Source organism: Manis pentadactyla, chromosome 18, assembly GCF_030020395.1.
Source record: "Manis pentadactyla isolate mManPen7 chromosome 18, mManPen7.hap1, whole genome shotgun sequence".
Lineage (NCBI taxonomy): Eukaryota > Metazoa > Chordata > Mammalia > Pholidota > Manidae > Manis > Manis pentadactyla.
In genome coordinates, this window is record NC_080036.1 from 17,146,067 (window position 1) to 17,171,157 (window position 25,091).

Here is a 25,091-nt window from a genome sequence, read left to right on the forward strand (position 1 = left end):
AGAATGAACTAATAATCTGGATAGCCCCAGTCAGCCTTTAAATATGCAGGCACATTGTCCTAGATGCCAACAAAATAACTATTTGTCAATGCACAAAGTCACTATGTACAACTTTTTAATAATATACACCTAAATGAAATACTATTCCTTTAGCCATTTAATTATCTCCTCCTGACCAGTCCAGATTCAGTTTGATTATAATCTCCCTGATGAAGCCAAGACCAATTCCCCTTGAAAGAACAAACCACACCACCTTACTCTGTGGGTATGTGTATATAAATTCCAAGTCCATTTTCCTCTGAGACTGTGAATCCTTCAAGAATGAGGATCTTCTATTCCATTTATCTCTATGGTAGAATGACTGGCAGTGATGTAATTTGTCATGCTCTGAATGATAGTTGTATCAAAAACTTGGTACTTTCAAAATTTACATAATAAAATATTTATAGGGGAATGGGGGACAAATGCTAAAACATTTGCAATAATTAATTCTCAGGGGAATTTTACTAAAGTATTTTTAGTATTATTTATGTATATGTATAAAACTTAAATCATACTGTGCAAATCCAGTGTTTGATTTAACCTGGCTTTTGCTCAAAAGCAATGAGTTTTTCAATTCTTATCACTATCATTATTATCATCAGCTGGGATTTCTTACATACACTCATTCTTTTATTTCTTCATTCATACAAACATTAATTGACCATCTGTTGACTACTGATAACCTATTAATTGATCACCTACTTGCAAAAATGTACTTTCAGACACTGAACTAGGGTCACAGGATAAAATGGTCAAGAAAAAAGGCAGGATTTTTTATCTCACAGAGTTTAGAGTCAAATAGGGAAAAATAGACATTAATCAAACCCTCATAAAAATGAGTTGTGCCAATTCAACATTTAAAAGTTCATTTATCTGACCTAAATTCATGGGCCAGGGAAAGCTTCCCTGAGAACATGCCTCATACTTAAACCAGAGTATGAGGGTGTACACACTAGGCAAAGAGAATAATGTGTGCAAAACCCTATGACAACAGGGAGCAGTGAGTAAGTATCAGAGGAACTGGAAGATGGCTAGTCACTGGTGGGAACCAGTCAAACAAGTAGCTGTGCTGCAGAATGTTTTTGTTATCTCAACAGACTGCAATATAAACAATGTTAAGTTGGCTTATTCCATATCATGTTACCTAGTAGATCACATCACACCCAATTTCCATTATGAAAACTTGCACTGAGGAGGCAAGATAAATATTCATGTATTTCACCAGAGATATGCTAATGCCTATAAGGTATATGTACTGTATTATCTTGCATAATGTGAAAAATTCTGAATTCTAGACCATGTCTGAGTATTTTGCTTTGACAATGGTGAACTAAGTTGACTCAAACCAACCTTCCTCTGAGAACAAGGAGAACAAAACAAAAGCAATCTGTTTAAAAATCACCGGAGAACTTTGAAGACAGTAAGAATCTTCAAGGCTGAGATACGGAAGCAACAAGTGAAACCAGACTTTAGATTCATTTTCCTACTAGAGTAATTTGTAGATTCTTAAAACACTGGCTGAGAGACTTGGAAGCTGACCAGAGCTTTCAAGATCTATGGCTGGGGCACAAAAATTAGATTCAGATCCTGCCAAGGAAGAATAACCCCCATAAACACACCAGGAATCTAGAGGGAATCCAAAGAACTACACCCTAGGTATAAAGGTAAGCCAGAAATAGACCAGGCCACAAGAACGGAGGTATAGCTTCAAAGCATTTCAACCCCTGATTAGTTTAAGGTAATCTGAACTATCTATCATCATTACCCTACCTGCATGCTGGTAAAATCTTCTCAAAAGATTTTAGCAAAAGTACATCTTACCAGCAAAAAGATAACATCCAGAAATTTAAATTATCTTTTCATTTTTTATATAAAATGTCTAAAGCAAACAAATACAAAGAAAGGCACACTCAGGCACATCAAAGTAAAGGGAAGAGTAGGGGTAGAGAGACAGCCACAGGAAGACCTTAAAAGCATCCAGAAGAATAAAATAGCAATCTGAACAACAGTAAGATTCAAAGATGACTTTGCATAAATAATAGAAGCCAGGAGATAACAAAATGATATCCTCAAAGTGCTGGAAGCAGGTAAAATGCCAGGAGTTCTGTATCTGGCAAAAAAAATACCCTTCAGAAAAGAAAGAATATCGGACATTTTTAGTTGAACAAAAACAGAGAAACCTGTCACCAGGAAACACTAATGGAACCTCTTCATGTAAAAAGAAAAAAAGGATCCCAGATACAGCTTGGATATGCACCAGAAAATGAAGTACAATGAATAGGGTAAATACGTTAGTATCTCTACGTGGATATTGATTAAATAAAATAATAACAATAAATTTTAGAATTTAAAGTATTATAATATGTACTTTATAATATTATGATATAAAATATATAACAATATTATAATACAATAGTCATAGTACATAATTAGGGAGGGTAGTAAACAAAGTAAACATTAATGTTCTTAAAATCCTTTTATTGACTAGAAGATGAAAAAAAACACTTATTAACTTTGGACTACAGTAAGTCAAAGATGCATGTGGTAATCTCTGGAGTAACCACTCCAGAGTGTGTGTGTGTGTGTGTATATATATATATATATAGTAAAAGTATATATAGCTAACATGCTAATAAGAGGAGGAAACTACGGAGTAATAAATAATCAAACTGAATTAACAAAACAAAACCCAATCATATGATTATAGAGGATACATCTGAAATACGGGGATACAGAAAGAATGAAAATGAAGGAGTGAAGAAAGATGTACTATACAAAACACAAACCAAAAGAAAGGTTGTGTGGCTATATTTTATTATAGTAAACTTTAATGCACAAGATAGATACATAGAGATACATGGACAGAGATACATACTGGACAGTGCATTACAATAAAAGTTCAATTCACCAGAAAGATATAGTAATTCTAACTCTGAATCACCCAATAAAACTTAAAGTCAGGAATCTGTTTCTGAAAATCAGATATTCTGTGCAAAACCCTATCCAGGAGCTTATTTTCCATTACTTTAAATAGGAAAAATTATGTTACATACCAACTCATAATCCCCAACCATTTTTTCCTTAAAATACAACTAAAACACAGGAAATGTCCATTTATAATAAATTCTCAGTCACAATGTAAAATGTTTACTACCTGACTTCATATACAGTAATTTTCTAACTGGTTTTGTTTCTTTGTCCACAATTTAACACTTTCTAGACATTTTTTCTAAGTACTACAAATCTAAGCAAAATTAAGGGCCAAATATGAAAGGTAATTAGTAACTTACTCAAGACAAATACACATGGCAGATAATTGCTCAAAGGCATCTTTCTTGTTTTCTCGTCAAAAACATCAGAGATGCACGTTCCTTCTGTTAATATTTAGCACATGCACATGCTTCAAAAGTCTACATATAATTATAATGTTCTATAATTTCCATTTGCAGATGTAAAAATACAGTGTTTCTAAATGAACTTCAGCTAAGAAAGAAGAGTATGCCTTGTATATAAAGCCAACACCCAAAAGAACTAAGTCTGTCATCCTGACAAAGCTGATTTTACCACAGCTTTTCCAGTAGCTGATGGAACAAGTACACCAAAGCAAGGAACAAGCAGACCAGAAGAAACAGAAAAAGATTTCAACTGCACAATGAACAACCTGACTGATGATATATAGACACTATACCCAACAAATGCAGAAAGTATTTTCTCTGTAAGTGCACAAAAATTGCATTAAACAAAAGTGACCACATGCTGGACCACAAACTAAGTGTAAACAAATTTCAAAGGACAGACATGTTCCCCTTACCTCACAACAATTAAGCTATGAATTACCAACAACAATATAACTAGGAAACTCATATATATGGAAACTATTTATCAAAATGTATGGGATGCAGCTAAAACCATGCTTGAGGAAAATTTATAGCTTTAAATATATATATTATGATATATATATAAAAAATATATTTGTAACATATAATTTAAAATATATATATTTATAACGTAAATAAATATATATATATAAAACATAAAATATATATACACACACACATATATATATATATGCGAGAAAAGCCAAAAAACATTGTTCTCAGAAACAAACTTGAAGAATTATAAAAAGAATAAAACAGATTAAAAAATAGTACAAATGAGGAAATAAACGTTAAGAGCAAAAAGTAATGAAATTGAAAATAAGCACACAAATAGAGATCAACAAAGCAAAAGTTAGTTCTTTGGAAGGACTAATAAAACCATTAAATCCTTAGAGAGAGTAATACAAAAAAAGAAAACATATCTGGACCAAAAGGTCTTAAATAAAAAAAATACAGACTCTTTTTTCCTAACTGTCCTATACACAAATTTATCACATGAAGACTAATACATAACCAACAAAATCTGACAGTAAATTATCTATAATGAAATGAAACTGGCATGTATACCTTGAACCACCACCTCCCATGTTTCCAGCTCACATACTCTAATAAACTAACTGCAACAATCTTCGGATCCCACTAGGTCTTGTAATTTATTAACATCTACCACCTTTTCACTGCCCCTCACCCACCTGATGTTCCCTGTGCCCCTCCTTATCCAGTTAAATTTTCACATATCGTCACTCCCTAGGCCTCTGTTCTTTGCATCCTACCCCTTCATCCCCATTTCCTGGGAAAATCCACCCCTTAGATCTGCTCCCATGTAGCTGAATATGGCTGGAGAATACAACCAAGATAATTAGTCTGACTTTAAGTTCATGAAGATCATGAATCTTGAACTATAAATTATCCCACTTGTACTGCCCAGCAGTCTTCCATTTCCCAATATCCTGGTTGATTATTTTATACCATATTCTCTCTTCACATCTTTAGCAGTTACCCCTTATCCTCACTTTCAGTTGATGACTTTGCTACCTATTCAACTGACAGAACAAAAAAGAAATCAGAAGAGATTATACTACTCATATACCCATATACTACTATGCCTTCCTTCCTGTTTAGGTCTTGGCTCCAGCAATAATTGTTTTCTTTCCTTCAACATCAAAATTGTCTTCTATACTGAAGCATTCCCAGTAGCAATATAATAAAACATGCTATTACTTCAGTTACCTAAAAAAAAAAACACAGAAAATAATGTCTTGATTCTAAGAGAAATTTAAAATATATTAAATAATAAACTCATGTTTTCAGTTTACCAGAAGTACCAATTTTGTAAAGATGTCAATTCTCCCCAAATTAATCTAGAGAATCAGTACAATCTTAATCAAAATGCCAGCAGTTTTCTTTTATTGTATACAGAAACTGACAAGATTATTCTAAAATTCATTTGAAAATACAAAGAACAGCCAAGTCTACTTTAAAGGGTGAAGCTAAAACACTCACACACCATCCCTTATTATATTATAAAACTACTACAATAAGATGATGCAATTTTGCCCTAAAGGCAAACTCAGAGCTAAAAGAAGGAAAAAAAATTATAAAAATTAGAACAGAGATTAATAGAGAAGAGATAAACAAGAGGGGGGGAAATAAAAAAACAAAATTTGGTTTTCAGAAAGGTTAAAAAAAATTTTGACAAACCTTTAGCTTTATGGGCTAAGAAAAAGAGAAGACTCAACTAAAACCAGAAATGAAAGTAGGGACACTACTACCAATTCTACAGAAATAAATATGATTTTAAGAAGAGTATTTATAAACAACAGTATGCCAATAAATTAGATAACCTAGAGAAAATGGACAAATTCCTAGAATCAACACTGAATCAAAGAGAAATGAAAAAGCTGAATAGACTTTAACTAGTAAAGAGATTGAATTAATAATAAAAAAACTCCTGCCAAAGAAAAGTACTTGATCTGATGGCTTCACTGGTGACTTCTACCAAACATTTAAAACTGAAGAGGAACTCATTTCACAAAGTCAGTGTTGCCCTGATTGCAAAGCCAAAGACACTACAAGAAAACTACTGACCAATACCCCTTACAAATACTGATGCACAAATCCTGAAAAAAATACTAGCAAACCAAAGCAAAGTCAGCAGCATATTAAAAGGATTACACACCATGACCAAGAGGGTTTTATTCCTGGAATACAAGGATGACTTGACATACTAAAATTAATCAATGTGCTATGCCACATTGGGAGAATGAAGGAAAAAAAAACACACAATCATCTCAACTGATGCAGAAAAAGGATTTGACAAAATACAATATCCTTTTATGATAAAACAACTAACTAAGAATAGAAAGAAACCACCTCAATATATTAAAAATCATACAGGAAAATGCCACAGTTACACCATATTCAATGGTGAAAGACTAAAAGCTTTCCCTCTAAGATGAGGAAGAAGACAAGAATGACTGATCTCACCACTTCTATTCAAAAAATGTATTAGAAGTTCTTCCCAGGACAACTAAACAAGAAAAAGAAATAAAAGCACCCAAATTGGGAAGAAAGAAATATAATTACCTGTTTGCAGATGACATAATTTTAAATGTAGAATCCCCTAAAGATTTCACAAAAACATTGTTATTATAAATTCATCAATGCGGTAAGGAAACAAATTAATACACAAAAATCAGTTACATTTCTGTACACTAACAATGAAAGCCTGAAATAAGAAAATAACTCCATTTACAATAGCATCAAAAAAGAATAAAGTACTCAGGAATTAACTTAGCCACTGATAAAAGGAATGAAAGGTGACACAATAGAAAGATATCCATGATCACAGATTGAAAGACTTAATGTTGTTAACATGTTAATATTACCCAAAGCAATCTACAAATTCAATGCAGTCCCTATCAATATCCTAATGACTTTTTTTTGCAGAAACCAGAAAAGCCATCATGAAATTTATATGGAATCTCAAGGGACTCCAAATAACTAAAACAAGAACAAAGTTGGAGGACTCCCACTCCTGATGTCAAAATTTTCCACAAAGCTACAGTAATCAAAGTATGGTACTGACATAAAGGACACATATATAGACCGATGGAACAGGACAGTCCCAGAAATAAATCCATGCATATATGGCCAAATGTCAAAAAGTATCAATGGATACAATCAGCAGAATAAAACAGCAACCACTGAATGGGAGAGAATAATTGTAAAGCACATAACTGATATGAGATTAATATCTAGAACATACAAAGAACCCCTAAAACTCAAGAACAAAAATAAATAACCAATTTAAAAATGGACAAAGGACTTGAATAGACTTTTTTTCAAAGACATACAAATGGCCAAATAAGCACATGAAAAGATACTGAACATCACTAATCACTAGGCAAACACAAATCAAAACTATAATGGGATACCACTTTCACATCCATTTGGATGGTTATTATCAAAACAAATAAACAAAAACAGAAACAACAAGCATTAATGAGGATGTCAATAAATTAGAACCCTTGTGCACCATTTCTGGGAATGTAAAATGGAATGGCTGTTGTAGAAAATGGTATGTCAGTATTCAAAAAACTAAATACAGAATTACCATTTAATCTAAGTATATACACAAAACAACTGAAAGCAAGAAGAACCTGAATAACATAGTTGTATGCCAACATTCATAGATGCATTATTTGCAATAGTCAAAAGATGGAAACAACCCAAATGTCACTGGAAGATGGACGGAGAAACAAAATGTGGTATATACAAAGAACATTTTTTTAGCCTTAAAAAGGGAAACCCTGTCATATGCTATAACATGGATGAACCCTGAAAATATTACGGTAAGTGAAATAAGCCTGTCACAGAAGGACAAATACTGTACAATTCCACTTATATGAGCTAACTAGAGCAGTCAAATTACAAAGAGCCAAAGTAAAATAGTAGATGCCGGGAATGGGAGGGAGGGAGAAAAGGGGAGTTATTGCTTAATGGGTACAGAATTTTGGTATGAGATGATGAAAAGTTCTAGAGATGAATGATGGTAATCATTGACAGCACTTTAAATTTATTAAGGACCGTACATTTAAAAATGGTGAATACTATGTTATGTATATTTTACCACAATTTCAAAAAAAGTATGTACACACCTTTAAAATAATTACAGGACTCAGATTTTACTGATTCAAGCTAACCATTAACTCTTTAAGTCAAATGACTGCTGATTTTTTTTTTTCCTTCCCCACTTTCTTTAATCCCCTCCTTACATAGGTATGCTTTGTACAAGCGTTGGAGCATTCATGTTTTATTTTCTTGTGTGCTTATTAGGATTTTATAAAGAACATTATAAAGAAGAAAATTCAATAATCTTATTGCATGGATAGTACACAGTGAGCTTTTTATTTATTTATTTATTTATTTATTTTTGTGTCTGAATAATAGTATGCTTTTTATTTTTATTTTTATTTTTATTTGAGAGGGCACCTCTCATATTTATTGATCAAATGGTTGTTAACAACAATAAAATTCTGTATAGGGGACTCAATGTACAATCATTAATCAACCCCAAGCCTAGTTCTCAACAGACTCCAATCTTCTGAAGCATAACGAACAAGTTCTTACATGGTGAACAAATTCTTACATAGTGAATAAGTTCTTACATGGTGAACAGTGCAAGGGCAGTCATCACAGAAACTTTCGGTTTTGATCATGCATTATGAACTATAAACAATCAGGTCAAATATGAATATTCGTTTGATTTTTATACTTGATTTATATGTGAATCCCACATTTCTCCCTTATTATTATTATTATTATTTTTTTAATAAAATGCTGAAGTGGTAGGTAGATGCAAGATAAAGGCAGAAAACATAATTTAGTGCTGTAAGAGGGCAAATGTAGATGATCAGGTGTGTGCCTATAGACTAAGTATTAATCCAAGCTAGACAAGGGCAACAAAACATCCATGGATGCAGAAGATTTCTCTCAAAAAAGGTGGGGTGAGGTTCTAAGCCTCACCTCTGTTGATCCCCAATTTCTCACCTGATGGCCCCCCTGCAACTGTGCCTGTCTTAGGTTGTTCCTCCCTTGAGGAATCTTACTCGTCTCTGGCTAACGAGAAATGACTGCTGATTTTTACCCATAATAAAACTAAAGGAGGTTTAGTGGAAATGGCAACACTTATAATCTTTAGAACTAAGACCTACTTTTAGCAAACACAGATGGGCAGTTTTCCCACAGAGAAAATATACGTCTTGTCCTAGGGAGAAAGGAGTATCTCTAAATTCCAAGGCCTTTATGTAAAAAATTAGTTTAAACTGAACTCTCAATTAACTGAAATTTTATTTAGTATATCGCTTTTTACATGAACTAGAGTTAAAAAAAAAGATTCCTAATATGGGCTCTGCTATCTTAATTTAAGAGCTATTATGGAATCAAGCACTCAAAGTCAGACCACTTGATAGTAATAGTGATCACAGATGTTCTGTCTTTTTAAATCAGTTTTGTTTACTGTTTTAAAGAACCTTGTTGTTTAAGTAAATAAATATTTTAAGAGCATAGACTTAAAACAGAAGGTGAACTTTACTTTTTAAACTTGGCCCTAATTAAATACACAACAATCTTTGAGCACATCAGAACACCTATTTTGATGATTCTGGCAAATCAATTGTGTATTAATTTTTTCAGAAGCTACTACAATAAACTATGCAATTAAAGTAACTATGTATAATCAACAACAGAACCCTTTCAATAAAGTAGACTTATCTAGCAAGAGAAAAATTTTTAATGATGCTTCACTTCTTTTAAAGAGAGAAACTTAAAATTCAATTTTGGACATATTAAATTTGAAATGGTCATGGATCATACAATTGGAAATATCAAATAGGAGGCTAGATGTAATATTCAGATGATAGAGGTAAAAATAAGCCTTTGAGGGTGTTGGGCATATAGATAATATTCATGCTGTAGGAAACAATGTGCTCACTTAGGGATAACATGTAAAATGGAAAGAGAGCAAAAGCCCCAAGGAACAAAATATTTACTGTTGTTGTTGCAAACGAACAGCCCAACTACCCTCTAAACATAAAGTTTTTAAACAATTTGACCAACTTACTAAAAAGATTTCAAAAAGAAAACATCATGACTTTCAGCTTCCCTTGAAAAATCCACTCTACTTTCAAGAATTTATTCTACAGAAATAATAAACAGTGACAAAAAAATTTATGCATACAGATATGTATCCCAATTCATCAAAATTGTGAAAACATGGAGGGAAAAATACTATGCAAGTATACAGAGACGATTCGTTATTACTACTAACAAATATATTTTCAAGCATATGTATAATTAGAAAATAAAATGAATACTTTATTGTCTGTCCATATAATAAAATATGGTAGCTACTAAAAAGGTTGAACATTTTTACAACAAATGTTCACAATATATTGTCTGGACTAACAATATATAATTCTAGTATGCTTTTAGAAATTCTGTAGATATGGTGTGCACAGAAAATAGGTGGCACCATATATTTATGTTACTGAAATTAATTATTTGTGGATAGCATTTAAAAGTTATCTTCATCTGATTTTTTCTAAACTATACACCACTGTTGTGATAAGGAAAAAAGTTACTACAAACAATAAAAACTATTGGCAGCTTTTAAAATTAAGAAGAATAAAGTCCTGAAAGCCAGAAGGTATGAACTTTAAACATTACTGAATGTTCCTTTTACTTTAGCATTTTTTGCCATTTCCAGACACTCTTTTTTCACAATTTGCTTGAAAGTTCAAAGCCGAGAAGGTCTACCATAAGCAAGTGAGAAAGCCTGAATCATAGCACCAACCCATGTCACTAAACTAGCTGCATAACCTTTAGTACTCGATAATTTCTAAGTAAAAAGTAATCATTTTTATAACAGGAAAATTGAAATTACACATTAAGTATACTACACAAGGCTAGAATAAAATGCTATACATTTGCAACTGTATGAGGGAAAATGATTCATTATTACCACTAATATATTTCCAAGCACAGTATAAATGTTATTAATACTTATAATAAGAAAATAAAATGAGTATTTCTTGTCTGCTTGCTTTTTCACTTATTTACTTCCGTTGAAACATACTAATACCTTTTTTCTGCATATACAAATCAGGAGAAAACTTTTAATGCAAAACATTACCTTGTAACTAATTACCAATAACAGAATGTTAAACTGGTATCTAAGGTTATACCTTATAAAAAAAGCAAACAACATGAAATAGTTAAAAGTACTAATACATATATTACATATTAGTACTATATTAGCACCCTATAATATTTATACAGTGTAAATTTAAATTTATATATATAGTTTGTATCTAGTTTAAAATTTTTTCTGAAGCTTAGTACTCTTATCCAGTATCTTCCTTTTTCTGCAAATGGTCTATAAATGAAATGAAAGGGAATGAAGAGTGCTGAGTCAATACCGTTTCAGGACTTATTTTAATCTAAACCTTTTATTAACCCAAATTTCAACCAAGCTGCTTGAAAATGAGTAGATTCCTACCTACAATGTTCAAATTATAGGCAAAGGAAAAACTGAAATCCAAGGAGAAAAATGAACCATCCAAAGTCTCAGTCAGTTCAAACAGCCAGGGACTTTTCTATATTATAACACAGAAGTAATTCTTTAACTTTATAGTCATTAATATACTAATATCTCAATCTTTCTCTGCACATTTTAGCTATTTTTTCCTTACACCAATTCCTTTTCACTTTAATAAATGTATTAAGTATAACACTTTATTACTGTTATAACAGAAAAATTTGTTTAACTTGCCACAAATGGAAGAGCCTTAAAAATAATGAAACATAATTAATATGAAGTAAAATGGAAACAATTAAATATAACGTTGGTATGTACATATGTATATTTGTGGTCATGGTATTATTCGTTTCCATGATTATATGGTAAATATATACATATATATACACATATATAAAACAGTAGCATACAATATTGTATATTTTATACAATATAAACGTGTATAAAATACCATGATATATATATATCAATTTATACATGTATAAAGTATTATGAGTATATGGTAACCACATATATATTTATATATCAAACATATATAATATATAATATGTATATAATAATGGTGACCATAAGTAATAAGAAATTACCTGATTTGAAAAAATGCATACCTGAAAATAATTTCCTCAATAAGAATAACAGTAATGTAAAAAATTAGTATTAAAGAGGGATTCAGCTCTATTTTACTTAGGAAGAAAACTCCAATTTTTAATTTTAATGTAAACCAGATTTTTAAAAATCCTACCTCACACACTTATATCAAAAAAGGAAAAGATTTGAGCAGCCTTCTTTGATAGGGATGAAATACTGAAAATTAATTCCTAATCAAAGGAATAAGTAACTTCTTTCCTGTTGCTCTTTCAGAATTAGTTGTATTTGCTATATTTTCGTATTATATGTGGTTTTTGGAGGTTTCTGTCTTACCTCTCATGCCACTATCTTTAAGTCAATCTATGTTTTCTTACACAAAAAAATACCACACTATATATATATATTTACTCTTTTGTAGTTGTGACTTTTTCACTTATTATATCCTGTATTTTACTTACTATTTCAGTTCATAGATCATCTTCATTTTTTTCAATGAATATCACTATAGAGTATACTATTAGCATAATACTTTGAAAGAAGACCTAAACCAAAAACTTGATATGGTTTTATTATAATCAATACAATAAAACTCATAAGTACTGAATTTTAAAAGAGAAGAGCAGAGATTCTCATCCAAAATTATTCACTTTATAAACAAAAAAAACTAAGGTTTACAAGCAACAGTCTCAAAGCTGCAAAGTTCAATCCAATATGCCATATAACCAGCAAATATTTATTAGGCACTACACTAAATATTAAGGAAAGATGAGCTTTTTTTAAAAAGCTTACTATGCTGATGGACAGTGATTGTAATGGGGTACGTGGTAGGGACTTGATAATCATGTGATTGTATATCAATACCATACCATAATAATAACAAATAAATAAATAAAAGCTTTCTACCTGCAAGAGTAATGTGAATAAACATCTATGCAGAGCCACCTTCAGTGACAAATCTATATTTTACAAACATAGTAAAGGAGGGTGCAATTTGTTGCATTGGTTTGTTTGAGTTCAAGTTTGTTAGTATGTTTATTGGGATTAAGGGTACATGGTATGAAAGAACAGGATATTAGAATGGCTGGGGCACTGGTCATTTGCAGAAGAATGAGAAAAGATGGTTCTGAAAAGATAAGCAGGAGATACAGACTTTAGTTTTAGATGGGAAGCCATCAATGGTTTTATTCTGACTTTGCCATTAATTGTGTGATCTTGGAAATGTCATATGACTTCTATATACTGAACTATAAAGATAATAACAAAGGGGTGGGGTAGACTTGATAATATGGGTGAATGTTGAAACCACAATATTGCTCATGTGAAACCTTCATAAGATTGTATATCAATGATGCCTTAGTTTAAAAAAAAAGATGATAATAACATGTATCATATGGGTATTTTGAAGAATACATGCAATGATATATATAAAATTCTTATTGAAAGTGCTAAGCATGTATGAAATATTGTTAGCCAGTACTTCACTTCTAACATTCCACAGTTCTAATTAATATTTATAGAACACCTCTAAAAATAAAATCTACAATATCATTTGAAGATTATAGTATCTGCTGAACAAAGGTTGATTACATCTTTGTAAATACTATGCAGACAACATAAATCATCATTGAAAATATACTGTTTAAAGCTGAAGGACATCTAGAAGTGTTATTAAAGATGTCATTATCAGGAAAAAAAAGTTATACTTGTCCAACTTTACTTCAATGTTCATATACAACTTTTACACAAAATTTCTTTCATACTTTTAGGTAAACCACTAATGCTACAAAGGACAAAATAATAATAACTCCTAGTCAATTTTCCCAAATCTTCTCAAATCAATTGTGAAAACTCTACTGTACCCCTCTGCCATCATTCTCACAGTAATCACTTTGCAACTCAAGGCAAGAATCTGTCTGGCCTAACCACATATTAAGGACACAATAACTATTCTATAGTTGCCCACAAGCACCATTATTTTGCCTTTCCAAAAGTCTGCACTGGTTAGTTCAAAAAAAATTCTTTTAGTTTACACATATTACAGCTACAAAGTATAACAAAAAAATCAGCTGACAATCATCAATAATCAAAGCCAGGAAAACAATTACTACTTTCCATTGGCATCTGAAGAAAATATGGAGGAAAATGTCCCATCTTTAAGTATGCAGAACATCACCCATAATAGTTCTAATTAATAACATTCATCTGCATTAAACTTCATCCTTAGCCTTCAGATTAGTTTATAATGTTTAATATCCAACAGTTAGAAATAGACATAGATCCCAATCTTCTTCTGTTACACAGAAGTAAACTGTAGCAAGACACAACAGGAAGCCTACCCAAAGCCCCAAAGCTGGCCAGGAAGAGAAGTAGGACTGATCAAAGCATCACAACATAGTATTTTACACATTTATGCAGGCAAGGATATGATTTCAACAATATAATTAGAGGAAAGGACAATCCCCTAAAGGTAAGAACTTTGCATGTTTTCAAGATAATTATATTTCCAGACAATAAGACAGACAAAATCATAAAAAGAATTCTTCAAATTCAGTGAAATTTTCCTCATTTGATTAGGTACTTTTTGACTACCATTAGAGAGAAATGTATTTTCAGAACAACCAAGGAACATTTCAAGTGTTTCAATGTTTAGTTACATTGAAATGTTTAGCAATACAGTAAATACATCAAAAGCACAGAAAAAGAGATTTATACATTCCCACAGAATATTCAATTCTATATGGCATCCCAAGTTATGATCATTGTTGTCTACAGACATAGAATATAAAAGGACCACGGAATAAAAATCTGTCATCTGCTTAGTTTTACTAACAAGTTTATGGCCATTATAAATAAAAAGAAAACTCCCAACAGAGTCCAGCCTTTCACTTCTAAGTGAAATCAAGACAATTTATTCTTTATAGGACAGAAAGATTATTGTATATAATTAAATAACAACAAACAAATGCATCCCAATAAATTGTTATATTTCCATTATATATATTTCCATCACTATCAACAAAAAATGTGATTCTTTCAAATACAACTAAATATTTACCTCCAAAACTTTAGTTGAAACCACAAACCCTACCTAAAAGGTATTATGTACTTTAGAGAATATGCACTTACCAATGAGAGTAAGTCACCTAATCAATATATCTTTAGCAATATTCTCAATTTTACACAAAAAAGGATTTTAAAGACCAACTACTCAGAAAAAAATTCACTTCATACAACCTCAGCTAAGGATGTTCAAAAAGCCTCAAAATAAGATTGCTTCTATCCCAACAAATAGGAAGAGCCAAATAATCTAAAAAAGCATAATTTTTCTTGAACCTATCAAAGAGCTGAGGTTGCAAGGCAACCAAGTGAATGGAATTCCAAAGGACGACAAACCTTTTGAAGCAGCCGGATATACAAACCGATTCACCTTTGGCAGAATGGGAGAGAGAGGCTGCTACCACAAAAGCTAGTAAGAAGAAATCAGCTACTAGTTTAATGTACTCTTAAAGGCTGAGTGTGCTAGTAATGACAGTTTAGAATCTCTGGAAACCCAAGTCAAAGGAAAATGTGCTCTTTTCCATGGACCTGTTCTATGTGATCCAAGAAAGATTAGGGAACGTTACAGAAAATGCGAGAGAGGCCCCCTTGGTGACACACTAACACAAATTCCTGTCCATTTTCCCGGGTTCAGAGTTATTTACCAGATACATGACTTTGGGCGACAGTCAAGTAAATTTTTACTTACCCTTCTTTTTCACATCTGCAAAATGGGAACAATAATTTTCAAATAGGGCTTTGTGAGGATTCAGCAAGATAAAGCACCTGGTTCAGCACTTGGCACATATCAAGTGCTTAAAAAATTATACTCACTTTTATTCAGTTTATTCTAATTCCAAGTACACAATTTTTGAACATAAAAATAATGAGGGAAGCATAGGCTTTACTGCCTGCCACTAGGAAATATCTAAAAGGCAAAGTAGCCAAAAAAGAGGGTAGAGAAGTGAACGAAAGATTAATTTTAAATTCTGCTAATTTAATAAGATATTTAGAAAAATTCATCACATACTATGAACCTATAAAAATTTCTATTTATAATAGGAGGAAGAGCTAACTGTCTGGAATAAACCTGTGGTTCTCTTTTAAGAAAAGGCAGAATCATCTCTTAATTTACCTGGATTGAAAGTTCATGATTCAGATACACTGGAATTTCATCAAAAGCATTTACTCTTTTTAACATGTTCTAATGCTGTACCACAGACATCAAAATAAGTGAACTGGATTTAACAGGATTCTTTATTGCCTGTAAAGCTTCTGATTACAGAGAGAAACATCCGTTATTCTATGCTTTTTTAAATGTTTGTTTTCCTTAATATGTAAGTGTAATTTAAAAAATAAGCATCATTAGACACTTAGATGATTCACATTCCTTTAGTTTCAATAATGAAAATAAAAGATGAAACAGAAAATAAAATGTGTCTTTAAGACACAATGTAGAGCAAAGTTTATAACAATTATTGCTTATTTCTCCCCACAGGCATAAACACAGTCCAGGTCAACCACACATTGCCTAGGAACTATGCTAGTAGGGAAGGACAACTAAATAAATTTAGAACGAAACAGTAAAACATGAAAAGACAGAAGGGGACCCAAGTTACCTAACCATGGAACCACCCTAACTCTGACCTTCTTGTTAGATGAGATTGTAAAATCCTGTTTTGGTTAGCTTCTCTGTTACTTGCAGCAGAAAGTATCCTACCTGATACATATATGCAAATAATTTAAGAGCTGATTATAATAGGTTCCCAAAGGGACAAGTCAATTATAGGGCACTTAAAAATGTTTCTGATAGGTTATTTTCTAATCAAATCATAAATATTCTTTCCTTGATCTATCACTTCATTTTATAATTTTTATTCTAGACATAAAGATGTTCAAATGCTCATAAGAAAGACTAAAATCTTCGAAGTCAAAATACCAGATGATACAGCAGGCTAGAAACAGAAAACAATGTTTTGTAAATAAATATAAACCATATAACAAAACACAAAGTCTTAAAAATGAAGCATAGGTACTAAAGAAAGCTATTTGTGATATCCTTACCGGTACCCAACATATGCTTAGTCTATGCTTAAAACTATGCTTAGTCTTTACAAGAAATGGTGATGTGTGAATTGAGCAGTCAACCAAAAATTGCTAAGCAACAGCAGTGTTGGGTGACAGAAGCCAGCATTCAAAGATGATCAATCACTTCTTGTACTATACACTAATCAGTTATATGTAAAAAAGGGCAAATTAATAAATGCCTATAACAAAGATAAAGACTGGAACACAAGCCTGTTGGTTTAGCTACTTACTGCTTTCTAAATTCAAAAGTACCTCACAAGGATGCTTCAAAATTCTCTCACATCCAACCAACCAATCAAAATTCATTATCTGTTTCTGAAAGGTTTTGCTGGCATAGTGAGATGGTTTTACCTTCACAGTATAAGAAATCCCATGGCCACAGCTCTAAAACTGTATCAACCAAAAGAAACCCAAATATAGCATTACTTTATTGGTATACAGTACCCAAAAGACTTTACACATCATCAACTGACAGCATAAAGATGAGGGCAGATGATAGAGGTGGTATTTTTGTTTTTTTAAGAATATTCCGCAGACTGTCTGTAAAGGGCTTACTGGAAAAGAATATTACAAAGCCAGATCTTGAATATGGAGCTAGACTATTAATACTAAGCCTAATTGCCTCTCACTGATTTTTAGTAGGCAGTAATAAGTACTGGTAAGACAAAAGTCTTGAACTCTGGTGCTAAGAGAAGCCAATATTAAGAGGCAAGTCCTCTCAAAACTAAAGAAACAAAAAGAAGTAAAATTAAATGACTAATGGAATTGGGCAAGATCAAGATGCAGTTCCATACAAATGCTAACAATTACCTAGTGACTATAAAAAGCCAGTCAAGACATTAATATAATTTTTTCTTATTTCTTCAGACGTACTATAAAATGGACATTATTGTGCTAGATATTTTCCCACTGTCTCTTCTAAAATAATTTTTAACTAAGAAGTCTTTACTTTGCATACATGTAAAATCTTTTCTTTTTTAAAGTATTTCAATTTTCTTAGATGTTTATCCTCTAAGTTCAATGTGTAATTTTAAACACCGAATACCTATAGTTTATAAGAGTGAGACTGTAGTTTGGTACATAACCACTAAATCCAGTCATGTTCCCCAAGGGAAAAGTTCTTATTTTTAAGTCAACACAGTTCTTAAACAGTACAATAGAAAATACACTAGCCTTGAAGTCAACAGAGCCCATTTTAAATCGTAGCTCTGCCATAACTAGTATTAACGATCTTGACCAAGTCAATTAACCTCTTTGGGCTACAGTTTCTTCATTTTTTTAAATAGAGCAGATACCACATACTTCACAGGGCATACGAACATTAATGTAAATGAGAAAGAGTATTAAAGCATCTATAATACAATCAATGCACAGTACACAGTTTTCCATAAAAGTTCAGTGAATACTTTCTCACTCAGTCATTCAGTTTTATTTGTTTGGCTCAGATACCACAGAGGAGTGGCATCTGGAAGTGGTGTAGAAGACAGGTTCCGCAGTGAGACTACCTGGATCCAAACCTCAGCTTCACCACTTTCTACATGTGTAATCTTTAGGAAGTTATTCAACTACTCTGCCCTTCAGGTGCCACATCTTAAAAATACTGCAAATAATAATGATGTTCATAAACTTGTAAGAATTAACAGACATAACACATATAAACTTCTAAGCCTAGTATGCATCACAAGTTTACAAATGTTAAAATCATCACAGATGCACTTAAATTGCTCTGAAATGTGCATAAATGACAAATACCAGGAACTCACGTTATCAACCTACTACAAAGTTCTCAGTTACCACCTATACACCAGAGCTGTATCACTAGCCTAATGGGCCCTCCATTTCTAGTCACATTCTCAACAGCTATACCTGAGTGTCCTACTGGTATCTCAAAATCCAACGTTTTAAAAACCAAACCCATCAAGTCTACTCCTCTTCTGTATTCACACCTTTACTGTCCCATTCCAATCCAATGGTTACACTGCTATCTGTAATGTTTCTACACATCCTACCTAATCAAATCATTCCCATTCATAAAATCTCCACTGACTCCACAATGTCTACAAGATTAAAGTTATTATAAGATCTGGCTCCAGTCATAGCGCAGTACTCTACTTCCACAAACAGCCACTGCCACCTCTAGCCTAGGCCTTGCAATCTGTTAACTGGGCTCAGTAAGCTTTCTTATTCCTCTCAGACCCAGTTTCTCCATTTTCACTAGGGAGATTTTAAAATGCAAATACATCACTTAGCACTGTTCCTAAAGTCCAAGACCTTAACATGGTCTAGAAAGCCCTGTCTAATCTTGCACCTGTGTCTACCCACCATTCTCTTTCCCTGCCACTTTTCATCTTGCCCAGTAAACTTCGGAGCACAGGTTTCCTGTACTTATAAAACTGCTAAGTCCTTTCTGCTGCAGGGCCTTCACACAACTCTGTGTGACCATCTCTGGCTAGGTCTCATCCTAAACACCTCCCCTTACTAAGTGTCCTACACATGCTTTACATGTTGGTATTATTACCATTATTTCCTCCATGAAATGTTCCCTAACACCCAAACGACATTAGGACTCTAATACACTTTCAAAGCAAACATTACATCTCTTTTACAGCATTACCACAACTGTAATTAATTACTTGTACAATTAAATGTTTCTTTTTTTTTCTCCCTGCCTATTAGTTCAGTGAGAGAAAGGATCAAGTCTGTTAGGTTTGCCCCTAGGATTCCAGGAGCTACCAAAGTGTTCAGCCCAAAATAAACACGTAATAAACAGTTGCTGAGTTAATAAATGAAAGCAATACATTAAAGTGTAAGAAAGATTTCAGGACCCATGCTGTGAAAATTCTCTAAGAGCTAACCTTTTGAAGGTAGTCAGTTGTTCTTCACTGAACTGCAAAGGAAATATAACTAGTGTTAATTTATCCAGTATCTCTATGTACCAATGGCTGTGTTGGACATTAACGTATGCCACCTCATTTAGTAGTCACAATAACCCTGTGAGGTTGGGTAGTATTTGCTCCATTTCATGGATCAAACAACTGGGAACCAAAATGACTAGTACTCATCCAGTCACAAGGCAGACCTGAGATCTTGGTTCTAACACCATGTATAGTATAACAGTATAGCATCACCACTATTTAAGTAGTGGCTGAAGAAAGCCTATCAGTCAAAGATGTCATGGGGACATTTTTGGATGAATATGATCCTTCATTAAATAAACTGAACTACAAAATCTTCAAGGAGTCATCCAATTCCAATTTCTAAACATTCTCATCAACACTTGTTACTGTCACACACCTAGTGTGTGTGAAGTGATAGCTCACTGTGGTTTTGATCTACATTTCCCTAATGACTAATGATATAAAGCATCTTTTCATGTGCCTATCGGCACATCTATTCAAACCCTACTATAAATTGGATTGTCTTTTCATATATATCTATTTCATCTTTGGTTGCTTGTGCCTTTAGTGTAGTTTCCAAGAAGCCACTGACTAAATCAAGGTCATGATGACTTAAGCCTATATAACTTTAGCTCTTACATTTAAGTCTTCAATCCATTCTGAGTCATTTATTGTATATAGTATAAATTAAGGAACCAACTTTGTACTTTTTCATGTGGCTATCTAGGTGTCCCTAGATAGCACTATTTGTTAAGAAGGCTATTTTTTCATGGTGAATGGTCTTGAGATCTTTGCCAAAAATCAATTGACCATAAATGTATGGGTTTATTTCTGGACTTACAATTCTACTCCACTGATCAAGATATTTATCCCTATACCAGTACCATACTGTCCTGATTACTATAGCTTTGTAGTAAGTTCTGAGATCAGGAAATGGAAGTCCTCCAACTTTATTATTCTTAAAGATTGTTTTTGGCTATTCTGGACATCTTGAATTTCCATACTAATTTTAGGATCAGCTTGTCAGCTTATGCAAAAAAAAGCCAGGTAAGATTTTGATAGGGATTGCATCAAATACTGCAATCTTAATAATATTGTCTCCCAATCCATAAACACAGTATGTATTTGCATTCATTCAGGTCTTCTTTAATTTCTCTCTTTCAACAATGTTTTGTAGTTTTTGATGTGAAAAACCTTTCAAATGATATTTAAAAAGAGTAATTAGAAAAATTTACTGCACTTAAGTATGAAAACTCTGGGTTCATTAATTATTATCTCCTAGAAGGGAAAAAAAATTTGATCTAAAAAGCAAGAAAACCTAGTGGCTATTCACTTTGCTACAAGAACTTGAAAAATCAGAATCAAGGAATGCCAAATAATTTTAATCCCAATTTCACTACTGCTCAATGAAGCTACATTATTCTCACACACATACATACACAAACACAGACACACACATGCACATGTACACAATGACCTACATTCCCTTACAAAGGATACAAACAAAACCATTCATATTCTACATTTTCCTTTGTCAGACAAACTTGAGGAAAACTATCTTACTATAATTTGTAATGCAATCAGGGGTTCTCTGCCCTGAGAGAATTATCTTTCAGTTACTTTTAATATAATAACATTTTTCTTCTCTCTAAAATAGAATGTTTTCATTACTGTTTACAAACAATTAAATCCAGGCAGAAATTCAAATTCTAAATTAATTTAAGACTATCATTAAACTACTGCTTTATGTAAAGTGACTAAAGCATTTCATTTCAGCCAGAATTGTATAAACTACATCTAATTACATATTTTTAAAATACAATGGTATGTTGTATGAACACAATGGTAGATACTAAGTCACTATTTAAAGAAATGACTCATTAAGGAAAATAAACATTACTTTGAATATAAAGCTCAAACATTTATGGTTATTACTTAAAATATAGTTTTGCTATATATAACTTTCAAAAAGGCAGAACCATGCCTTACAAATACTCACACTCACTTTTACAAAGTTCTGACTTATATTAGGTTGTTAATATCATGACAGTATTCTGGCCTGCAAAACAATTCAAATGCTATAAATCTATCAAAAGACAGACAAATCATATGACTCAAGGCCACTGTGGACACTGGTGAAGGTTATATCCTGCACAAGGACATTGGGCTAACAGAATGCAAGTGGGGCTGAAATTCAGTTTGTTCTCCACTATTTAAGCCCCAAACCCGAGCAGAGAGCAGCATTCACCTAGACAGAAGAGTCTTTTTCTAACATTGCAAAGGCTAGCGACAGCCTATGATAACTCCAAACAATTTGCCAGAAAAGTTAGGACAACTGAAATACTGAATATTGGTACCTGAAATCATAAACTACATGTTTATTTCTAATGCTTCAGGTAAAATTGTCAACATAGAAAAACATATACAGGTTGGGGGGAAGGAAGAAGTCATCTAAAAATCTAAAATGTTTAAATATGGTATATTTTTATCTTAATTTGGATTTCTCTGGTTAATAACAGGTTATATATTTTTGTATGTTTCAACCCTATATTTTTAGATTGCAAATGTTTTAAAGCTAAAGGCTAAAAACTCTGAAGAGAAACTTAAGAGTAAAATAGAGTCCATTCCTACTAGGTTCTATTCCTATTAAAAAAAACACACCTTTTTACCCAACATATAATATGGTACTGAAAATTATGTTCGCAAATATTGGTCATGAAAGCATCTTAAATTTGCTACAGAAATAAACTAAATTTGATGGAAACTTGAAGTTGTTTTTTAATGTCAGTATCACTCCCTTCATTTAACTCTATAGTTTTTTAAATTGTGCTTCCTTACAGTAAGACACACTATTATTTAAAAATGATAGTTTAAATCAAATCAGGTTAATTCAAACTGACTAAAAAGACAATTTCAGATTTTTAACAATAACCAGTTTATAAAATTTACTTTATTTCTAGATATATCAATGAACTGCCACATTATTTTCAGTGACTGACTTCTTCATTACCTCAATCAGTTCTACAAAGTGAAGCAAGAATATATATAAGCTTGAACTCTTACAGGAAACTGTGCAGATATAACCACAGGGCACCTTGTGCTCCTTAACAGATAGGCACAATATTATTAAAATCATTATTAGAAAGGAGACTTTGTAAACTGCCCTTATTAAGACAAAAGCTCATCCATACATAACCTTTCATTCCCAGATCAATTACACCTACAAAAGAGCAATGTCCTATCTTCAAGTGGGACATAAAGGATATATAGCAAGACAAGGTGTGGAAATGAAAATGAGTTTCTAGTCCATCACCAAAAACTCACTCTCTCAATATTAATGCTACCTCATGTGTAAAATGCACATACTTATACCTATTCCAAATTATTTTCAGGCTATCATAATGATTTATGGAAAAAATGCTTTGCCAATAATGACACCTTGTGTAAAGAATTACTGTTACTAGAAATCACCTCAATTCTCTACATGATGATTCGAACACTAAATATACTAAAAACTTTTAACATTCTTTCACATGAATGAAACCTGTATGTAAATGTTACTCTAGGTCTAAACTTATTAGTTAGGGCATACCATTGTACTCAGAATCATAAATTTCTAAGTGAATGTGGAAGAGAGTATAGAAATGTGGGCATGTGAGCAAAAGAACTAGGAACTGGCATATTTGTATTAACATACAATGTATACTAACATACAATGTATACAGACATAAAATTTATACATTTACGTGCTTTATTTTTGTGTTTTGACTTTACATAAATGGAACCACATATTATTAAGTCTTTTGTTTCTGGTTTCTTTTGAGAAACGTATTTGTGTTACTCATGTAATGGTAGCTATGGTTCATCCATTTTTATTGTTATAAAGTACTGAAGTATATGAATATATTACAATTTTATTTATTCAGTCAACTGTTACTGAACAACGCATTGAGTTAGAAGCTATTACAAATACTGCTGCTACCAGTGTTAACACATCTCTTAGTGCACATGTTCAAAACTCTTAGGTATACTCAAGGAAACAAATTACTGGGTCACAGAGTATACAAATATCAAACTGTTTCCTAAAGTGGATTGTAATAACACACATTCCCAACAGCAGTGTCTACTGAGTTACCATAATTTAACATCCTCTCCAAAACCTGTACCGTCAACCTCTTTTAAAATTTTAGCTATTCTAGTGACTTATGAAGCGTCTCTCCAGTTTTAATTTATATTTATCAGATTACTAATGAAGTTGAACACCTTTTCACATATTTAGTGAATATGTGGATTTCTTTTATCAAGTATGTTTTTATGTCTCTTGCCCTTTTTTCTACTGGAATGTCTCTGTCACATCACTTTCAATATTCTGATGTATGTCTTTTTTGAGTATTGCAAATACTTTCTTCCACTCTGGCTTGCCTCTCTACTCTCCTAGTGGTAACTTTGCAAAAACAAAATTTCTTAATATTAAAGCAATCAAATTCACTGATTATTTTCATGTTAGTAGTTTTTTTTTTTTAGTTTGGTATCATTAATCTACAATTAAAGAAAGAACATTATGTTTACTAGGTTCCCCCCTTCACCAAGTCCCCCCCACATACCCCTTCACAGTCATTGTCCATCTGCATAGTAAGATGCTGTAAAATCACTACTTGTCTTCTCTGTGTTGCGCAGCACTCCCTGTGTCCCCCAGGAACTATACATGCTAATCGTAATGCCCTCTTTCTTTTTCCCTGCCCTTATCCCTCCCTTCCCTCCCATCCTCCCCAGTCCCTTTCCCTTTGGTAACTATTAGTCCATTCTTGGGTTCTGTGATTCTGCTGCTGTTTTGTTCCTTCAGTTTTTTTCTTTGTTCTTATACTCCACAGATGAGTGAAATCATTTGGTACTTGTCTTTCTCCCCCTGGCTTATTTCACTGAGCAAAGTACCCTCCAGCTCCATCCGTGTTGTTGCGAATG

At 32.5% G+C, this 25,091-nt stretch overlaps 1 protein-coding gene across 13 annotated transcripts in view; it reads right to left on the minus strand.

The window, feature by feature from the left end:
• The window catches only part of MEF2A (myocyte enhancer factor 2A), a 156,742-nt gene that overhangs the window by 81,546 nt on the left and 50,105 nt on the right, over positions 1–25,091 (minus strand). The gene's annotated exons all lie outside the window — the stretch shown is intronic.